Below are 12,824 nucleotides of genomic sequence, written 5' to 3' on the forward strand. Positions count from 1 at the left end.
CTCCTACAACTCAAGAGTGTCTTTCTCAAGGGTCTGAGAACTCTTCCTTTAAAATGCGATCCTCAGGAAAGATAGGAACTCTGTCTCCTGGTTTCTGTGGGAGAATAGAACCCAAACTTCTAGAACAGCTAGCCTAATCAAATTTGCACCGGTAAATTCTTTGTAATTTTTCTCTTCCTTTCCACTGCTTACCTCATTTCTTATTCTGTTATTCTCCCTTTAAATCACCCAGTCATCTCTGTACAAATCATAGTTGAGTTCAGTTCATGCTGGACTCTCTTCCTTACTGCATTAGTGTATTATTAATTAAAATCTGTCCCTACCACTTTAACTAGTGTCCTGCTTGTTTATCTTTGTGCCCAAAATTTCTATTGCTAATTCTATATCCTTCTTTCTAACTCCATCTTCAGAAGAAAATTCAGGCGATTTAGAGTGCTTGCTAACTTTACAGAGTAAATTTTTTCTTCCTAGCAGTATTATTTGCCCTTCAAAAGAATCCTATTTATTATAGTTACATAACTACATAAACCACTTATAGAAAGAGTTGAAGAGCTATCCTGAGGAGCATGTTTGAGGTTAAAATAAATTGTCTGAATATCAAGTTTTTTGTTTTTCTTTGTTGATAATAAGACCAGAGTATGAGAACTGAATTGCTTAGGAAAATAAAGTAGATTTTTTTTCAGTGCTATGCAATAGAAGAAAAGAAAATGGTTTGAGGTGATAGCTGAAGAGGAATTTGGGGAAGGAAACACAAATGTCTAATTGGCAATTTCCTGCATGGTGTTCAGTGAAACCCTGTGTTTGCATCTTTCCATGAAATCCCCAATAAAATATCCATTTCTTATTTAGGTTTGTTGACTGGAAACTTTACTGGAGATACAGTCTCAGGGAGGATTTAGGTCAAGAGCCTAAAGCTGTGCTTAGAAATCCCAGTGTGTCTGGGTTATGGTTATAGACTTAGGTCACATTCTCTTACCATCAGATGCATTTTTTTTAAAAAGATGCCAGCTATGCAGTTTTGAATAAAACTATTTCCTAAGCAATCAAAGTAAAATAAAATATACATCATCATGTCCTTCTCCTAGTCCTCTAGTTCCCAAAATTCCATTTATCTTGAAAGTTTCCTCAGAAAAGTATCTTCTCAAGGTGCCTTCCTCATACTAGAATCTTCTCTCATCTCATCTCATGTTTTCACAAATAATGGTTTGCCTATAATTCTATTTTCATACTTATTAAACTGCATTCTAGTAACTTTTATATCTATTTCCCCAACCATGTTGCAAGCCCCTCAGTGATGCCTTATTTATCTGCATAAACACTATCTATTAAAAATACAGAAATAGGCTCCATATTGTCTTGGTCATATTTGTATCTCCAGAACCTAGGGTTGATAAGTAGTGTGTCTCATGTTTGTTGAATTCCCAAATAAAATGCTCAAAAATTAATTTTTAGATTAAGTGTAGAGCAATTCAGTGTGCGGAAGCTAATCTGATTTTTGAACTCTTCTTTACTAAGAAATTTACTAAAAATAACCAAACTATTATTTAAAAATCATTCATCACAAAATTAAAATGATAAATGTATTAATAATGCCATTTCCTTGGGACAATATTTTCTATTATCAAAAGTAATAGGCTCTAATATTCAGACACACTGACCTATCTCAAACAAAACTTTTTGGAAGAAAACAGTGTGACACTATGGTTTGGGACAGAATTACTTAAGAATTTGTTACTCTTATCTTTTATTTGTCTTCATGTCTAATGCTATTCTCCCTGATTCTATTTTTTTCTTTCAAATTCTAACGTGGCCACTGATTGCTCACAGAACATCCTCATGTCCCCTCTGTTTCCCAGCTGTTTGTGACATAGCTGTATTGATATGACTAATTCTGGCAAATACATTCTGGTGATAAATGGGAGGGATGTGTATCACTTGTAAGTCAAAGCAGAGAAGAGCAGGGTAAGGTCTCTACAAGCTTTCTTGCCTGTCGTGATGACGCTGGGAACCACTTGACACGGCAGAGAGAAGTGGCAGTGGTCTGTGGCCCTGGGCCACTTCATGAAGGAGAGCTGCCCTGTGGAGTCTGCCTGCTCCCTTCAGACTGTGCATGAACCAAAAATAAATATGTTAAACTCTGCCCCTTGTTGAAAAAAAAAAGGAATGTGTTACTAAAATAGACCTTAAGAAAACTGTTCCCGTATCTAACTTTAAATGCTATCATTAAAGACTTTCATGCTTCAATACTGCCAGTTTAAAATCTCTTTGTTCAATCTACAGTTGCTAGAATGGTAGTGCTCATTCTTTAAAAACTATCCTTCAATGCCAAAATCCCACTTCTAAATTGTACATTTAGTCAAGGAATCAATATCTGGGACTGCACAAACTGAAACCTAAGAATTTATCATTACAACCCATTTAAAAAATTATTTGATGTGGTTTCGAAATTTGCATGTTAATTTTTGGATGGTATTTCATTTATAAATGATTCAGGTAAAAATTATTAAGAAATAACATTGCTGCCAAAATTTATTTAGCTGACATTGTAACAATGTGCTGGCAAAAAAATTACCTTAACAAGCTAAATTAAACTTTGTAGAAACCAAAATTTTATTCTCAATAGTTTATGAAACACGTTCAGTAATTGTATCCTCTATTGATACTAACAATTCATGTATACTATGCCCTGAACTTTGCTTCTTTTCATTATTCAACGATTACAAGTCCTGAATGTCATTTGTCCTATTAAATTACTCTGTGAAAATTGAAGAAATAGCAACACTACCTTCCAACCATTTCAAATAACAATAGTTAAAATTTATTAAGTGTATATTGGTAATATGCATGCATAGATTAATCTATCTCACAGGTTAATAATTTGAAGACTCGGAAGTCAGAAAGCTTATAAAATATATAATTAATAGCTAGCATTTATTGAATACTTACTACGTGCTTACCACTATTTTAAGAGTTTACGTCATTTAACCTAAGGGCCCAAGCATTTGCTTGGGGACTGCTCTGTCTGGTCTGACTGCACACGTATTTTCTCTTTCTTCCTCAAACTCCCAGAACACAAAGGCAGAATGGGAGCGTTTCACGTTGTACACTACTTTGAAGAATACCACACAGATAATCTGCATTTCAAGTAAAAGATGATAAAATAGAAACTTAGGGGAGATTTTTACTAAGTTAGAAAATAAGGTACTTAAAAATCAATCTAGTTATAAATAGCTGTGTTGTGGAAACAAAAATTAGTGTGTCAATGTGATCCAGTCAGGTCAAGGTATCTTTCTCAAAGACTAATTGTTTTTCACAGCAGAGGAGGTAAGATGTGACTTTGATGCTAGCGACTCTTTTTTTCTGATCTTCTTTTCTCTTTCCTGACACCAAGTGTTTTTTGGTTTTTTTTGCACTTCAAAGGATCCAGGGAAAGGTGAAATTTCAGATTAAGGCTATATGTTCAGATCATCAGCAGTTATACTGTCTTACTAAACATAGTTTAAAAAGAAGTACAGGGTTTTATACTCAGCTAAAGTGATAATAGTTAACACTCATATTGTCAAGAAAATAATTATGATTATTTTTCATAAAAATTTAAAATTTAAGCTCCCCCTTGAAAAATCCAGCATTCCTCAGACTTCATTTATTGTTTCTTTGAACTAACCATCTGGTCCTCCAAAATCTTAGCTAAGAAGGAAAACTTTTCAACTTTGGAAGTCTTTCTTTTTATTCTTTAAATGAAAGGGGGAAAAGCACACAAATATACATACGTATGCAGAATAGAATAAAAGTGAACTACAAGCCTAGGAAAGCCTGTGAGCTAAAATCTAGTTGTTGCCTTTTAATCTTTTTAAAACATGATCAGTGTTAATTTTTTTTAATTTATTTGCATTTTCATTCTAAAAGTATACACTAGTTTTAGCATTCATTTGTCAACATCATTATTCACTATTCAGTAATACTAAAATAAGTGGGAGAAAGATTTGAAAATATTTATATTCAAAAGTTGATTGCATATATTACTGGAGAAAAAGCGTTTAAGAAAGAAAGAGACTTTGTTTTAACAGGTGAACAAGCAAATTAAGACAAGAAAAATGAATTTGTGTAAAGTGCATTTCACAGCAATGAGGGTTCCATGGACAGAACTAGGACTAAAAGTCACAAAAACCAAATCTCTCAAAGAAAGGAGACGGCATCATGTAAAATTGAGTATTTTCTTACTGTCTTTCTTTGCATACAAAGACACAATATATATGGAAAACTTCAAAGCTCTTAAGTGAGAATTTTAAAAAATATATGTGGCAGGGAAAACATACAAATGAAAAATTCAATACTTTTCTACCCCTCTCCATTAGACAGTAAGAGCGGAGAAAATCAGTAAGAAATAAAGATACGCCTTGTAGAAGAAAAAGAAAAAAATCATTTGTTTGTCTCATGCCAGAACGAAGTACAAAAACAAAAAAGAAAGACAAAAAAGATAAGGACAGAAATTTTGCTATTACTCAGGACAGAATAACTTAGGGAGTATAACAAAAGAAAACCCTTCCACTGCCAAAGCAGGTGATTTTGAAAACAAATCTGTAAACGTTTGTTTCCTTGATTAGCCTGAGGTCAGGAGTGCTGGGGAAAGGGTACGAACTAGGAGAGTGGGTAAAAACCAGTCCTCTCCAACAGGGCTGAACTAAGTCATACAATTTTGAGTTAGAATTCATGGAATAGAGCTTAAACATTACAGTAAAATGAAACTCTAAAAAGATATGTCAATGTGGGGGGGGGGGTTATTTTCTTTTGTAAAAAGAGTATCCAAAGACATGTAAACAGCTATTCGGACGGAAGGGGGCATACAAGACCAACTGCACATAAGTGACCTCTGATTCCTGTACATTCCATAAACAAGTTCTCACTTCAAGTACCCAAAAATCGAATGTTTTAGTATAATCGCAGCATGGATTGTTTATAGTTTTACGAGTACTCATTAATAACGATTCAGAAGCTGACAGTATGTGTATGTGTGTGTATAAATAGATATACAGGTCACCGGCAAAGCCATTAACAATTTCTGGGAAATAAAAATAGAATCTAGGTATTAAAATAAAGTCTAACCTTTTTTTTCCTTGGTGCTTACTCTAGTTTCACTTGCTCATAGGGTGCCGCATGCAGAGGTTTCATATCTGGCCCTTTGGACCAGAGTTCCTCCTGTGAAACGGCTGCCGGACACCTGCGCTCCGGGTCCCTGTGTAGAAGTGTCCGCCACAACACTGAGGTTAAAGATGGCGGCGGCGGGCTGTGCGCAGAGACGCTGCGCCACGATCCGGAGCATGAGCAGTGGAGCTGTGTCCACCCAGCAAGCTCCGCCCCTCCCGGCTGAGGAGAACCCGGTAACGTGGCCCCGCCCTCCGCCTGCGGGCCAGGCTGGGCCCGGTGTACTCCACCGGTGAGCTCGCACCTCTCCATTCTTTGATCAAAGAATAAAGCTCTCCTTGCTTCTGAACCAAACTCTGTCTCATGCTATCCATGCAAGTAACACGGGGCAGAAGGATCCTTGTTGGGGACCCACTTGGGAGGGTTGGTAACATACATACATATATACATGTCTATATAGTATTTTTTTTTTTTGCAGGTAATAAATCAATCACAGAAATGGCAAAGATGGATATAAAAAGGAATGGAGTGCTCACTTTGGCAGCACATATACTAAAACTGGAACCATACAGAGGCGATTAGCATGGCCCCTGTGCAAGGATGACATGCAAATTTGAGAAGCAACCCATATTAAACAAACAAACAAACAAACAAACAAAAAATAGAATGGCTGAAAGTCTGTAGCACTGAAAGTCATGTGAACCTCAGTGCTGTTGAGATCCTGAGTGAAGACTGAAAACCGATTTTTAATTCGCCGGGTGTTACTGACTGAGTGACCAGGAGGGAGTCCCCGTATCGCCTTGTTTCTCATTTATAAAATGGAGTTAACAATCAGCAGTTCCTTAACAGCTCTAGGTATGTTATGAAGATAAATGAGATTATTTCTTTGTAAAGTTTATAGTTTGTTAGAAAGAAGTATTACAGAAATAAATGTTGGCATTATTATGGCAAAGCAGAGGCTTTCAATACATTATAAGTAAAACAAAGTAACACTCCGTCTTTCTATCACTTTAAAAATTACGGAAGCTTCACAGAGAAAATGAAGAAGGTATTTAAATCTTTGAAATAAATGAAAATGAGGACGCTGTTTATGACAAAAAGAAGCGCCAAATAAACTAATATGATAGATTGGTGGATCTGTTAAATAACTACTCCATGACTTCAAAAGACATTTTTAACATTATAAATGTCTCCTGTTTAAAATCTGTCAGGCTGCTGCAATCAGAAGTTTACATATTTTTCTTTCTTCTTTTCCTTCTGTGTCTTTTCCCCTTTCTTCCACTTTGATTTTTGAAATCTAACAGAGTCATCACAGTAAATCATATTCACTCTAAGGGTTGAGAGACAACATTTTAGTTAAAATACTGACGTAATCCTCTGAGAAGTTAACGAATCTTGATAAAGTTAGGAAGGTAGCCTGTCACATTAGTGCAAGGCTGTTTGTCCATTCCAAGCCAATCTGAGTGTGGTATGGCGTCAAAAATGACAGCTGTCGAGTGGGTTAAGAGAGAAAGACAGGAATGAAGGCTGTAAAATTCGATGAGATTAAGTTGGAATTTGTTTAGTCTATCAGTCAGGGTCATTTATGCACAACTGCCTAATGGTACTACATACTTCCTAGAGGAAGCCCCCGAAGGCTTGGAGATCTCTTTTAGGAAATGTTACAATTACCCCCTTTGCTTAAATGTCTAGAAGAAAGTAATGCTGACAGAGAGTATGCATTAGTCTGCTTGTAAATTAATTTTTTTCTTCACTTAATTATGTGGACTCATTAAACTTCATTGGAAACTGTGTTCAAGTTTCTCTAAAGATGTTTATTCTGACTTTCTAAGTATTAGAATTAACATGAGATTCTATAAGCTAGTAGAAAAGTCTTCAGAAGATAGTAATGCCACAAATTTTTCTTAAAAAAGAACTTTTTAGATTATAAATATCCTATATTGTAAGGTATGAAAAATATATTGAGAGCAGAAATGTGAAATATTCAGAGCAGTTATTCAAATTATTCATCCCCTAAAATCATTTAGAATACTATGAACCTGATTTTTCATATATGAAAATTATCCTACACTCTAACATTAACATAACATTTAGCTAAAAAAACAGAAATGTTGATGAATTTCTGGGATTGTTTTACTAGTGTATCTCCATTCAACAGTTGCTAGGTTTTCTACTTTCTCTATTAAAACTTGTTGCTCTGGCACTATTTTCTCAAAGTTCTACTCCTCTACTGCAATCTGAAAATTAAAGTGCATTTACATTGGGTATAAATTAACAGAATTTTTTTCCCCACTCATAGCAAGGACTGATATCATCAAATAATCCACTGTGTCAAGAAAAGCATGAACAGAGACATACAGGAACACATTTTTTTTTTTACCGATACACCGAATTAAAACGCTGAAGGTGCTAGACACCTAACATCTCGATTAAATTTATTCTACCCATGAAGCAACAGTTTATGATTTTCAAATGAATAGCACACTTAAATGAAGGGAGCATTAATACAATATGATATTAATATACAAATATGCACATTATTCTCCTGCCACTGACATTCTGAATTAAATCAGTAATGGGGTGTATAACTGATTAAATATCTACACAACAGAAAGCAACAGCTTATGATTTAAAGAGGCGCTGGTAGAGTGATCACATCATTACCCTGCCAAACGCCATCTATCACTTTTACTGAACTTAACGAAGACGGATTACATCCCACAGTTGAGATGCAGCCTATAAATACTGTCATGCTGATCTTCATCTGACTTTCCTAGAGAACAGACAAGCAACAAATCAATAATTGAAGGAGTCATATTAGAAATTCAGTATTATTCAGCACCCAGAAGAGCTCTTGCAGGATAGTATAGCAACACACAGCCCTTAATTCAATGAAATCTGCTAATTCATGCTTTCCCTTCAAAGTCAGCTTATTTTCTCTTTAAGCTTATTTACTTCCTCAGGTTTAGGAGAAAGCATCTGTTTAGTGTAAAGCATTACTACCCACTTTTACATTTGAAACCCAGACTGGTTTAGGGCCAACAAACTTCTTTTTATAACAAACTTTCTTTACGAAGTGCAATATGCTTCCTGGCTCGAGTTATGAGCTCATACAGGTAATTACAAGTGTGTGACATAGAATATTGGTTTTAAAGTTACTGTCTTCACACACTGAAACAAACTGAATACCATAAAAATATGCATAAACAATACATTCATTTTACAACTTCTGGGTTGTTTTAATAGTGTTTCTCCATTAAACACCTGCCTGAATTTCTATTCACCATCTCATTTAGTTTTTACAGTTTACCTTTGTGGAAACTGCCTGTCAATTGCGTCAGTAGTCCAATCACTGGAGACCAGATTGTTTTCTGTCAGTCTGCTTGTATAACGTTATGGTAATAGATAACAGGTGGTCAGTATTCGTCAGCAGAGGTGAAGATGATGTCTCACAAGCCATAAAACATCTGAGGAAATGCTTTAACAGTTCATGCTTACTACTAATTGCGCCATTAGAACTTTAATTAATTCTTTACCCTTCCACTATGTTCCTTAGATGGCCATAAGGCAGGAAATCATTCGGAACAGAAAGAAAGAATCTAAAGAGACAATAATGAGGTGTAATAAAAGAAAGAATGAGTGGCAGAATGGCTAACATTTTGCTCTGAAACCAGAGTGCAGTTTGATTGCTTAATCAGTTCTGTATTTGATAAAATCCCTAAAAGGGAACCATTTTTTAAAAGAGCACTTTAATTCTGAGAACATGTTACCCACTGCCTACATTGAAACTGACTGTCCTCAATTATTAACTATATCTTTGAAAGTATTTCAAAATGCTTCCCTTCTGATTTTAAGGCATCAGTAATCAAATCCTCGCAAATCAGAAATGGATAAATAAGACATGGAAAAACTTTCACTCTAGGAAAACCTATATATTTTTAAAATACAGCCTTAGCACAAGTTGCATAAAAGATGGAAACAGGGCATTAGACTCAATGTCATTGTTTAAGCTCAGATCAGTTTTGACTTTGGCATCTCCAGTTTCTAGTTTTCAAATAGCACATCTTGAGACACATTACATAGCTAGACAGACAGTTGTACATGTCATTAGCTTTCTATAACTTGAATTTTGTAATTTGAATTTTGTAATTTTAGTTCTTACAGTTTGTTTGCTATCAATTTATTTAACATATCTACAGTTTACAACAATTCATTTGAATAAAACTGAATAAAAGAAGTCTGAGCAATAAAATTGACATCCTTAAGAAAAGTCAAAACTAGAATATTTAAGAAAAATGTTAGATTGTGTTTAAAAAGTGAAAATAAAGGGTTATTTTCCTTCTTATCTAGTACATTAGATAGAAATGGAACAAATATTTATCAAGACAAATGATATGAAAATTACACTGCTCAGCAAAGGTCCAAATAGTCATCTAAGAATTAAGTTTGAATTTACATACAATTTTAATATATTATACTACTATGAAGAACTTTCCATTTTACTTCCAGCTTTAAAAAAAGTATTTTTTGCTTTGTCCTCTTACAAACTCTTACATTCCAATATTTTTTAAAAGGTTTTAGAAATTAGCTAATGACCAAGCTGCTTGGCAAAGCACTATGACTCTGAAAGCTAAGTTGGAAATATAACAATGCAATTCTCAGCCAGTTGAGTTTACCTATGATTGAACCCATTACAAATGTAATTTATAGTTACACAAGAAGATTCAATTTCAGGTGCAACTTTAAGTTTCCTCAGTCCCAGTAAGTGTATGCCAAATTCCTAGAGAGAGATCAGTACCTGCAAGGTGTAAGTCTTTAAGTCTAATCTAAGGCAAACAGACTATATGGGCCAAGCGAGCCATCAAGATTGTACCTCTGCACTCTGAAGCTTGTTCATGTGCCCCACTCCCATGCACTTTACTACTTCTGAAAATTATTTCACTTTGTATTTAATGTTTCTGTTGGATCTAGCTTCAAAATATATCCAGTATCTGATTTTTTTCTTACTAACTCCATTGATTCTAAATTTGTCCAATCATCATCTGACTTGGGTTACTGCAGTAGCTTTCCATCTGACCTGTTTTCATGCTTTCCCAATGCCCAAAGTCAATGTTAAAATCATAGATATCATACTTGCTAACACTTCAGCTCAAAACCCTCTGAAGTTTTCTCACCTTATACCTACAACGCCCTGCATGGTCCCATCTTCCCCCTAGACTCACCTCCTATTACTTTTTCTCATGTTCTCTCTTTCCTGGCAGTTGGCCACCTTGTTCTGTGAATACCCTAAAGACTCTGATTTCAGGGCTTTGGCATTTCAGGACTTTTTCTTCTTTCTAGAATGTTCCCCAAGAACTCACACTATCAATCAACTTGATCTAAGTGATGTTTATAGAATAATTCATTCAACAGCAGCAGAATACACATTCTTCTTAAGCTCACATGTTTCAGGTAGAACCACATTTTAGACCATAAAACACACTAATGAATTTAAAACAACAGAAATCATGCAAAGTATGTTGTCAGATCACAATGGAATTAAACTAGAGATCAATAACAGAAAGATAGCTGGAAAATCCCCAAGTATTTGGAGATTGCCCAACACATTACTAAAAAAAAAAGGGTAAAAGAAGATTCAAGAGAAATTTACAAATAGTTGAACTAAATAAAATTCCAAATACAACTTATCAAAATAGAACTACTCCTTGAGCTGGCATTATCCTAATATCAAAATCAGTTAAAGATATTATAAAAAAAGGAAAACTACAGATCAGTATTTCTCATGAACATAACTGTAAAAATCCTCAACAAAATATGAGCAAATCAAATCCAACATTGTATAAAAAGAATTATACACTACAACCAAGTAGGATTTACTTCAAGTATGCAAGGCTGGTCAATTTTTTAAAATCAATTTATGTAATTCACCATATCAACTGACTAAACAGTGCATCATATCCACTGATGCAGAAAAAGCATTTGACAAAATCCAGTACCCATTTCTGATGAAGACTCTCAGAAAACTAGGAATAGAGGGAGAATTCCTCAACTCAATAAAAAACATTCTTACTAAACCTACAGTCAATATAAATGACTGAATAATTAATAAATGGGGGAAAAGAGGTAAATATCCCCTGTAGAAGAACTCTTAATGATTTACATAAATATTTTTTCAAGGAGAGGGTGCATAGCCCCTCACTTTTTAGGTGTAGACTGTGCATAGGGACTTCCATCAAAAGTGTACATTATGCAAAAGAGGAAAAGGAGTAATGTTACAGTAGAGAAGACAAACAGTACCTCAGCCAAGTAATCAAGGATAATATTGATAGTCACAAATTACGTTGGTAGTATGTATGCTTCATATGATGTGATGACACTTTACATCTGTAGTCTTCCTCCCAATTACTAAAAACTCCAGTCTTACTATAAGAAAAACAGATATTAGACAAATCCTACTTGAGGGACACTCTACAAGATACTTGACCAGTATTCCTCAAAACCTTCTAGGTCATCCAAAACAAGGAAAAATCTGAGAAATTGCCACAGCCAAGAAGAGTCTAAGGAGATATGACAACTACATGTAATCTGGGATCCCAAATGGGATCTTGAGAAAGAAAGACAAAAAAACTGGAGAAATCTAAATAAACCATGGATTTTAGTTAACAATAATATATCAACATGGTTCATTAATTATAACATATATCTCATACTAGTACATCTCTAGTAGGGAAAGTTAGATACAGGATCAACGAGAACTCTCTGTACTATCGTCTCAGTTTTTTTTTTTTTTTTTTTGGTAAATCTAAAACTTCTATAAAAGAATAAGTTCTATTAAAAGGAGTGAGTGATCAATTTTGAGTTTTAGCTTTATAATTTTCTATTTTGAAATTATAAGCTACTTTATCTCGTGGATCATTATTTTTCTTCCTTATAAAACAAGTATGATAATAGAAGATGTATCTTATAGAATTACCGTGCAGATTAATTAGTAGAATGCCTGGAACATGAAAAAAAAATACTCAAAAGTAGAATAATTGTTCCTATAGATAAACAAAGAGAATATGTTACGTCTAAGTTTTCCCATCAAGTAAGAGAGAAATTTGTGATGAGCTTGGCATAAGAGCAATTCCATTTGTATTGGGCTCAGAGTTAAAAACATTCTTTATTACATCATCATCATCATCATCATCATCATCATTATTACTACTATTCACATTCATTCATGATCCTCTTATTTCAGTGTAACTTAGATAAGAATTACAGTTCTTTTCCTTAGATTTTGGTTGTAATAACTTTAGAATTAAGGTAATGGAACTTCATTACGAAAGCACTCTAAGAAGCCAATCTTTTCATTGCCTAGAATGGCACAGTTGCCCATTAGTAGTCTTAGTCTCCTCTCCTATATTATATATTCCACCCCATGAACTTTATGGTAATAGATGGAACCTTCTTCGGGCAAGCTACTAGTCATGATGAAAAATATGGTATAAATAAGTAAAGAAAGATGAGTTTCACACTTTTTGGTGTCTGGAATATACACGTATATATCTGCGAGAAGACAGTTAAGTCACACGGTTAGTAATGTAGTAGGAGTCACTCCTGTATTTGATCATGACATAACACGCCGAGTACCATAAATCTGGCAAATCTTGATCAATCCTCTTCTTCATGAATCTACTTCA

General features: G+C 34.5%; 1 protein-coding gene and 1 non-coding gene across 2 annotated transcripts in view; one reads left to right on the top strand and one right to left on the bottom strand.

Moving 5' to 3' along the window:
- Positions 1-12,824, bottom strand: part of LRP1B (LDL receptor related protein 1B) — a 1,597,029-nt gene that overhangs the window by 311,894 nt on the left and 1,272,311 nt on the right. The gene's annotated exons all lie outside the window — the stretch shown is intronic.
- On the top strand, positions 5,671-5,777 carry LOC123613752 (U6 spliceosomal RNA). Its single transcript, XR_006721186.1, has one exon. It is a non-coding gene; the product is annotated as a U6 spliceosomal RNA (small nuclear RNA).

The sequence above is a fragment of the Camelus bactrianus genome, chromosome 5, assembly GCF_048773025.1.
Source record: "Camelus bactrianus isolate YW-2024 breed Bactrian camel chromosome 5, ASM4877302v1, whole genome shotgun sequence".
Lineage (NCBI taxonomy): Eukaryota > Metazoa > Chordata > Mammalia > Artiodactyla > Camelidae > Camelus > Camelus bactrianus.